Raw genomic sequence first — 9,566 nt, 5'->3', positions numbered from 1 at the left:
ATAGAATGCATCTAATGATTTACATATTGTCTTCTTCACTACAATGTATACTCTTTGAGTGCTGGACTTGTCTTACCTCTTTGAATCCCCACCACACCATAATGTCTGCCATATAATATGTGTTTACTTAATTATTTTTGCCTAGTTTGACTTGACTAGGACTTCTGGCATAAGACATATTTTAAGAAAATTTCTTGGTTACATAATTTTAAAATACTTTTAATCATAAGCTTTAGGCCAGCTCAAAGGTCAGGACTATTATCCTAAGTCTGCTGACTGGATTATTTCCTGTTAAATTAACTATGCTCAGTTCCCCCAGCCTTTTATCCTTAAAAAATATTGTTTATTGCATGGAAGGCATTGAACTTGGCACTGGTGATACAATTAGTCTCTGTTTGGGGAGTTTATAGACTACTTGGGAGAATACTGAATCAGTAAGTAAATAGAAAATTTGAAGAGGGAAGAATAATAACAATTAGTGGAGTAAGGAAATACAGAGGGTGACATATTGGAAGGCATTAAAATGCAGACAAGGGAGACAGTATCAGAAATCAAGGAGGAGCAGTTCATAAACAGCATGGTGTAACAAGAGCAGCATGGATTTTGAAGCTCTGGAAACAATGTGTAAGGCAATTTGTCAGAAGAGGTATTCTCAAAAGCTTTTTTTGTATCATAGATTCTTTTGGCAATCTGGTGAAGTCTAATGACGTTTTTTCAAAATGTTTTAAAAATGCATAAAATGAAATGCAAAGGAAAACATATGAAGAACCCCTGAAATAGATAATAAAGTATGTAGTTTAATGAAATAAATCTGTAAAAGGTAGATTGAATATAGTGGTCAAGTAAACTAGCATTTATGAAGCAATTGCTATGTGCTAAGCCATAGGGATACAATGGAAGGAAAAAGATAACCTTGTTTTTAAAAGAGCTCATGGTTAGGAAGATGAGAGAGGTTGATGGGAAGAGATAATTAGTTCAGTTTTTGACATGTTGAGTTTCTCAGGACTTTCAGTTCAAGACATTCAATAGGCAGTTGAAGATGTGAATCTGGAGGTTGGGAAGACTGAATAAGAAGATCTGAGCATGGAGATAATTAAATATGAGGGAGCTTATGGTCTCCAAGTGAAATAGTAGAGAGGAAGAAGAAATGAGGACCCAGAATAAACTAGCTTTAGTGGGCATGATCTGAATAAAAAGCCATCAAAGAAGAATGATTAGTGATTATAGCTTTAGAAGGAGAACCAGAATAAAAGAGTCACAGAATCTTAAAGAAAAGAGCACATTAATTATCAGAGATGAAGATGATGGGACAGTGTCAATGACTATAGAGCAGGTAAGGATGAAAATTGAGAAAAGATCATGAAAATATCATTGGTAACTCAAGAGAGCATTGTTTCCATTGAACGATTAGATTAGAGAACAGAACACAGAGAGTTATGAGTGAGAGAAAAGGAAGTACAGATAAAAACTATTGTTATTGAGGCACATCTAACTAGTGACCCCATGTGGGATTTTCTTGGCAGAGATACTAGAGTTTTTTGCCTTTTACTTCTCTAGTTCATTTTCTCAGATGAGGAACTGAGGTTAACATATTCAAGTGACATGCCTAGAGTGACATAGCTCATATCTGAGGTTAGATCTGAACACAGGAAAATGAGTCTTCCTGATTCCAAACTTGGTGCTCTATCTACCAGGCTGAGGTATTGATTATAATGGCAAAGAATTTAGCAAAAAAAGGTAGGAGAAATGAAATGATGATGAAACAATTAGTAGTAAGAGAGTGAATAGAAGCGAGATAATGGGAACAATTTATAAAGAACATGGAATGGAGTGGGATTATCTATTTATATAAGGATTAAATGCTTAAGGAATGCTTAATGATGAATGATTGCTGCTTGATAAAACTCTAATAGCAAAGTGAAATTAAAATACTACCTAGAGGATTTACCCACAGCTCAAAAAGGCAACCACATTTCTGTAAACAAAAATGTGAATGTAGATAGCTGTATGATAACTTCTTTGTACATTTATGTTTTTATCCACTACCTCTTAGAACTTTAAAACAAATTATATTAAAAAAAACCCAAAATGGAATTCTGACCTATGAAAGCACAGGTAAGAGACTCTACAGCTGGTTGCTGTTATTACCAGATCCTGAAATACTTTTTTTTTGCATTGAAAGGCAGAGAGTTCAATCAGAGTAGAAAGTGGGTTTTTTTTTTTTTGTTTTTGTGATTCTTTCCTAGACAATGGTCATGGAGTATGGCATGTAGATTATACTCTTAAGTGTTTACTGAAATGTATGTTCAAAATAGATATGCAAGAAGGGCAGGTGATGCTGAAGAATACCTCAGGCATCTAACTGAAAGCTCCTTTTCTTGTTTTTAATTTTCATTACAGTGAGGCCAATGGGACTTCCTTCACAAAGAACACAAAAAAAAAGCCTTGTGAGGAGGCAGGGTAAGCCTTTGGAGACACCTGTTTTTAGCTTAGCAACAGGCTTAGAAGCACACAGATAGAGAATAGGTCAATACCTGAGCAGTTTGGGTATAGTATTCTCTTTCATTTTCATGTATAGATAGTGGTTCAATGATGTCAGAGGGTAGAAGAGAGGGGCTGAAATTTGGAGCCTCACCTAAAAAGAACCAAAATTAAATTAGTAAGAAGTCACAAAGAAAAATACAAAAGAACATAAGGGAAAGGGCATTACTCCAAGGCTTCCATTGGATACATGTTTGGGGGTGGTTAGGTGGTGCAGTGGATAGAGCACTAGCCCTGGAGTCAGGAGTACCTGAGTTCAAATCTGGCCTCAGACACTTAATAATTACCTAGCTGTGTGGTCTTGGGCAAGCCACTTAACCCCATTTCCTTGCAAAAACTAATAATAATAATAAAAATAGTAATAATAATAATAAATAGATACATGCTTGTATTAAACATGATAATGATATGACAAAATATTTTGTAATATTGTCTTCCTTTTGTTGAAATTCTAAAAGGGCTAACAAACTATAACATAAAAACTCAGGCTAAAGGTCCTTGTAAGTATAAACCCTTAATCACTTTAAAAAGACTAATATAAGCACCAGCCCTGGAATCAGGAAGACCTGACACTTAATAATTATTCCCTGACATTTAATAATTACCTAACTGTGTGACCTTGGTAAGTCACTTGACCCCATTGTATTGACAAAAACAAAAGATTAATATAAGCATTTTATATTCTATAATATATTGATTTATCAAGAATCTGTATTTTAACATACTCCTAGAGATCAAGGTCCTTTTCTATTTGGTATCCACAAGGTATTACAGGGTCATTGACACACAGCTTCATAAATGTTTGATAATTTTATTGGTCAATATGAAAATTTCTATACATAAATGAGATTCAAGAAGGAGCATAGCATACTGGATTGAAAATTGACTTCAGAGTCCATCTCTTATGCTTTCAGCCTTCAGGACATTGAACATATCACTTCGACCCACAGAACCTAAGGCAACTGCTTATAATTAGAAATTGCAGAATTGTTACCATTCTACAGGAACAGAAGAATCTTACCTGGGAGTTCCTTACAATGGTGAAAATCAGAGTTCCAAATCAACTTCCTAAGCATGTACAAAAGTTTATACAACCTGGAGGACTGAGAAATTGAGATTGCTGCATAGCTAGTGTCAGAGATAGGATTTTAACTTGGATCTCCCTAAAAAGCAAGGTAAACACCCAAGTCTGCCTTCTACAGAATATTAGCTACTAAAAACAGGTGCCAGATTGATATTTTCCTGGTTACACACACACACACACACACACACACAGACACGATAGAGAGACTATATATAGTGAATAAATATAAAAATAGAATAAAAATAAAAATTTGTTTTTATAAGTCAAAATGAAAAGTTTAATTTCTAAATGTAGAATTACCGTGAATCAAGTATATTTTACTCCTTCTGGCATTCTAGTCATAACACACATTCAATTCAATTGCGAAGAGTATTATTTGGGCCATGTTGTATGCCCTTAAGAATCAAGAGAGGCCTGTATAGAGAACCAGAGTAAACTTTTTTAGTTCAGACAATTTAATGTGTGTGTGTGTGTGTGTGTGTGTGTGTGTGTGTGTGTGTGTGTGTGTGTGTGTGTGTGTGTGTGTGTGTGTGTGTGTGTGTGTGTAAAAGAAGGGGTAGCAAGGCTCATTTGACCTAGTTATTATTACTGATTGATTTATTCAGATGGCATTTTGGCTTAATGAAGACCTGGTCTACAACTTTAAAGAAGCATGGTACCCACCCTTAGTTTAAAATAGCATAAAAGGAAATGGAGTTAAAGATATTTTATACACCAAATTGATGAAATATCAAATAAGTTGAAATAAATATTATGTTGGGATAAGTGTGTGTGTGTGTGTGTGTGTGTGTGTGCTATGTTATATCTATCTATCTGCCTATCTAAGAGTGTATTTTACTGGCAATTCTTGATATTAAACATATAGCTCAAACCAAAATCTGATTCCATTTAAAAGCTGACTTGAAAAACCAGTATGAATCAATAGTGTGACTCTGAAAATAAGAAATAGAATGGGACCCTATATTGTATTAAGAATAGCACACAGGACTTGAACCAGAGAAGTATAGCTATCCATTTGATGAATTTGCTGGATCTGTGTGTTCTTAGATTATTTATAGTGTCATTTCTAAAATATCAGTCTTAAAATGGCTCTGGACAGGTAACAACAGGAGTGGTATGTTCATTAAGTTATTGACACAATATTTTATTTTATTTTTTATTTTTATTTTTTTAGGTTTTTGCAAGGCAAATGGAGTTAAGTGGCTTGCCCAAGGCCACACAGCTAGGTAATTGTTAAGTGTCTAAGACCAGATTTGAACCCAGGGACTCCTGACTCCAAGGCCGGCGCTTTATCTATGCCACCTAGATTCCCCCAACACAATATTTTAGAGAGGACATACTTATTTATATATGTATATACATACATACACAGGAATTTTATGCTAAATGCTTTTTACAAATATTATCTCATTTGATCTTCACAAAAACCCTAGAAAGTATTATTATTATTATTATTATTATTATTTCCATTTTACAGTTGAGAAAACTGAAGCAAACAGGTTAAATGATTTGCCCAAGGTCACACAAGTATCTGAGGCTGATTTTGAATGAAGTTATTTCTTATCACTGGCCTATCATTTTATCTACCAAGCCACCAGGTCTCTAAGAATTTATTTATTTTTAATTTGATTTACAAGATAGTTAGAATTCATGTGCTTCATGAAAATATATGACAGAAGGATCACAAGTGATTTATTTAAATTAATTTCAAAATTTCAAAATCATTCATTTTATTTTGTAAAGCAGGGAAAAATATAACATTTAAGATGACATAGTCACATTCCTTTGGAATTCTCATTGATGAATTTGCAATTTTGAACTGTTTAATTTTGGGATTTGTAATAAAAAATAGCAAGTCAAAAATGCCACATTCATCTTGGATTCATGAAACCGATTTAGGAGATGAAATTCATGCTTATTCATGAAAAAAGTAATTAATCTTGGTGAAAGATTTGAGAGAGGATTTGGTTTCTTTAGCAAGACATCCCTGGAAAAGTTGATTTATAAATATATTTGTAGTACAATTTCTAACTATTTCTCCATGTAGTAAAAGTTGTGGACTAAAAGCACTATATTTAAAATATAGTATTTTTAAAAGCCTATTGCTGTCTAAAAAGTTTATAAAAATTCATTGAAAAAACATGGCATACATTTATACTAAAAACCCTATAAAAACACGAAAAGCCTAACCTTTAAAACACACACACATACACACACACACACACACACACACACACACACACACACACACACACAGAGTAGATACACAGTAGATAGAGCACCACCTGGAGTCAAAAAGACCTGAGTTGAAAAATGAATTTAGGCACTCTACTATCTGTATGATCCTTGGCAAGTCACTTAACCATATTTGCTTCAGTTTCCTCATCTATAAAATATGCTTGAGAAGGAAAATCTCAAACCACTCCAACATCTTTACCAAAAATAACAAAAACAACAAATGAATTCAAAAGACTAAACAACAATACAACAAAAAACATACACACACAGAATTGATCTTACTTTCTCAGTACATACCCTGTAATGGAAAGCGTGCCTCCTCCTCCTTTAGTATTTTGCATTCTTCTAAAAATACTAGCTATAAAGAGAGGGCAATTAATGGTGTCAGTACAAGAAAAAGCACTACTTCCAGATGGCATACATTCTGAAAAAAAACCATCAAAGGAAAATATGTAAACCAGTAAAGCAGTAGAATAATTCACAAAATCATCAGAATATCTATTACTATTAAAAACCAAGAAAAACTGGTAGAAAGAAAACTTATTCAAAATAACCTGACAATGTATAAAATATGTGGGAGTTGTTCTACCAAGCCACAATCAGTACATATGTATCACAACAAAACACTCTTTACAGAAATACAAATAGATTTAAATAATGGTAGAGCCAGTCATTGTTTAGGTTAGGTCATGGCAATTTGACTAAAATTACTACACCATCTCAATTACTTTTACAGATTTAGTGCTAAGCTAAATGGCACTTAAACTGCCAAAGGGCTTCCTTCCAGAAATAAACAAAAATTCACTTGGAGGAACAGAATATCATGGGAAATAATGGGGAGGGGGAAGATTCCAGGGAGCACACATAGAATTACTAGATCTTAAATTACATAGTGGTCTTAATTAAAAAAATAGAAAAGTATTTATTAAGCATCTCATGTTCTAAGCATTAAGAGCCAAAATTGTGTAATATATAAAGAGAATTTTAAATGAGGAAGAGCAGAGGTCAGATCCCACCTCCGAAACTTTTTGGCAACTAGATGGATAGAGCGGTAGGTCAAGATTCACTTTCCTAGTTCAGATCTGGCCTCAGACATTTACTAGCTGTGTAATCTTGAGAAAGTCATTTAACCTATTTGCTTTAGTTTCTGCATTTGTAAAATGATCTGGAGAAGGAAATGACAAACTGATTCATTATCATTGTCAAGAAAACTTCAGATAGGGTGATGAAGAGTTAGAAACAATTAGTAAACAAAAATATTAATATATCATACTTATATATAATATGTAAAGTGTTCATAGAAGTCTAGCATTCTGATGTGAGTATCTTTCAGGGTTGCTCATCCACCTTTGTTGACCACCTGCCATTCAACTCTCACCTGTGGCTGCATTAGCATCTAGGTGGTGTAGTGAATAGAGCACTGACCTTGGAGTCAGGAGGACGGAAGTTTGAATCCAGTATCACTAGCTGTGTTACCCTGGGCAAGTCTCTTAACCCTCATTGCCTCACATTCAGGACATCTCCAGTTGTCCAGATTCATATCTGGTCATTAGATCCAGATGGCACCTCCCTCACTCAAATCTAATTTATGTGCTTGGTAGGGCATTACCTCCCCTGATCTCATGACCTTCTTCAAGACTGAAGGACAAACATAATCATCATCACCACCTGTGGCTCCAAGAAGCTGTAGAATACACATCAGCAGATGGGTTAGACCATGTTGAGGGTAACCAAACTCTTGAGAAAGTCACTTAAACTATTTGCCTCAACAAACTTGTTGAGGGTCTCAAACTCATTAGTGAGTAGGAGGGATTGCCTACCCCTAGCTTGTGAAGACTTCCTCTAGTGAAATGGGTCCATGAGAGGCCATGAATGTCACTGAAGCAGGCATCGTAGAATGTTTAGAAGTTGCTCAGACATTGAAGAAGCCAAGGTCCACAGGTCATCACTGAGTTATCTTTTCTTTTATCTTGCCACTGGACTTCATTGACTCAAGAGAGAGAGAGAGAGAGAGAGAGAGAGAGAGAGAGAGAGAGAGAGAGAGAGAGAGAGAGAGAGAGAGAGAGAAGCTGACAACTTTGAGTGATTCTGGCTAATTCAAATCTAGTTTATATCATCTTGTAATGTCATTGGTTCTCTTTGAAAGTGAAGAATGATAATTACGTAGCTGTGTGGCCTTGGGCAAGCCGCTTAACCCTATTGCCTAGCAAAAAAAAAAAAAAGAAAGTGAAGAATGAACAGCAACAATGACAATAATATATTACATTATATTTATATTAATTATGTATTATATTCTAATATTATAAAAATTATTACAAAAGAAAGGGTCCTAACCATTTCAGTCAATAATGTAAATATGATCCCAGTTCCTAAACCAGTGAGAGCTTAAAAAAAGAAAGAAAAATATGAACCAATATCCCTCATTATTGATGCAAAAATATTAATTACATTTAATTAATTTCATATTAATTGCATCATTAATGCAAAAATATTAATAATTGTCTATAGGAATATACAAAATTATTATATACAATGTATATGAGAAATAGAGTACTATTTCAATTTCAGGAAACCCTTATATTTTATAGGCCATATGAATAACAAGAAGAATAAAAATAAGATCAAATCAAAAGATTGAGAAAATCTTTGACAAAATACAACCCATATTTCTCTTTTTTAAAAGACTCCTAGAAAATGTAGAAACAAAGGTTTTTCTTTAATATGATAGTTGTTGTTGTTGTTGTTGAGTTGATTCAGTCATTTCTCATTTTCCATGATTCCATTTGGGGTTTTCTTGGTTAAAGTTACTGGATTGATTAGCCTTTTTCTTCTTCATATATGGTAGGTGGTATCTATCTAAAGCCAAGATCCAATATATTTATGAGAGAGTTAACCTAAAGTTATGTTAAGGTTAGGAATAAATCAAGGATATACATTATCAATTCTGCTATTTGATATAGTTGCAGAAATGCTGGAAGAAGCAACACACGAACTATTAATAGAATAACTTACTATTTTTTTGCAATTGATGTGAATTAAATTGACTAAACCAATAGGAAAGTTAAAGAATGTAAAAAAGTCCTCAGCATTTTTTTTAGCCAACAAAGTCAAACAGGAAGAAATGGAGAAATTAAATTTAAAATAATTATAGCATGTATGAAATTATTGGGAGTCTACCTATCAAGATGCACATAGGAAACATATTACTAGCACATACTTTCCAGTAATAAAAAGAGGCCTACTTAAGTGGTTAGTCTAATGTTGGATAGTCTTTGCTTAGAAATATTAATTGCTCAAGGTAACCCAAGCTAATTTATTAAAAATGACAATTATTGAAATTAATTTAGGTATCTAGTCTATGCAAATCAAGCTATCAAAGAACTCCTTTACAGAAGTAGAAAAAATAATAAATCAATCTTAAAAACAAAAGATAAAGGATCTCTTGGAAAATGAAGAAAAACAAGTAAAAATAGAGTCCTACCAGCATTCAATCTGAAACCACAGTACAGAGAATAATCACCAGAAGATGTTAATGGTTTAAAAATAGAAAGTTTGACAAATGGAACAGATTAGGTACATATGGTACATAACATATAGAAGCAAAAGAATTTAATGGTATAGTTATTATTGAATATCAAGTCCAGCTGTGTGGTAAGGACTTACTATATGGAAAAAAAAATTACTGGTAAACCTAAAAATAATT

The 9,566-nt window shown here is 33.5% G+C and overlaps 1 long non-coding RNA gene across 1 annotated transcript; it reads right to left on the bottom strand.

Moving 5' to 3' along the window:
* Positions 1–2,540: 2,540 nt before the first annotated feature.
* On the bottom strand, positions 2,541–8,015 carry LOC141489948 (uncharacterized). The gene is made up of 3 exons (XR_012469026.1): positions 7,684–8,015; positions 6,161–6,221; positions 2,541–2,635 (listed from the first exon to the last, which is right to left on the bottom strand). It is a non-coding gene; the product is annotated as an uncharacterized LOC141489948 (long non-coding RNA).
* Between the last annotated feature and the right edge of the window lie 1,551 nt (positions 8,016–9,566).

This window comes from Macrotis lagotis, chromosome 5 (genome assembly GCF_037893015.1).
Source record: "Macrotis lagotis isolate mMagLag1 chromosome 5, bilby.v1.9.chrom.fasta, whole genome shotgun sequence".
In the NCBI taxonomy this organism is placed as follows: Eukaryota; Metazoa; Chordata; class Mammalia; order Peramelemorphia; family Peramelidae; genus Macrotis; species Macrotis lagotis.
The sequence above is the reverse complement of the archived record's forward strand: the minus strand, read 5'-3'. Positions and strand labels throughout refer to the sequence as shown.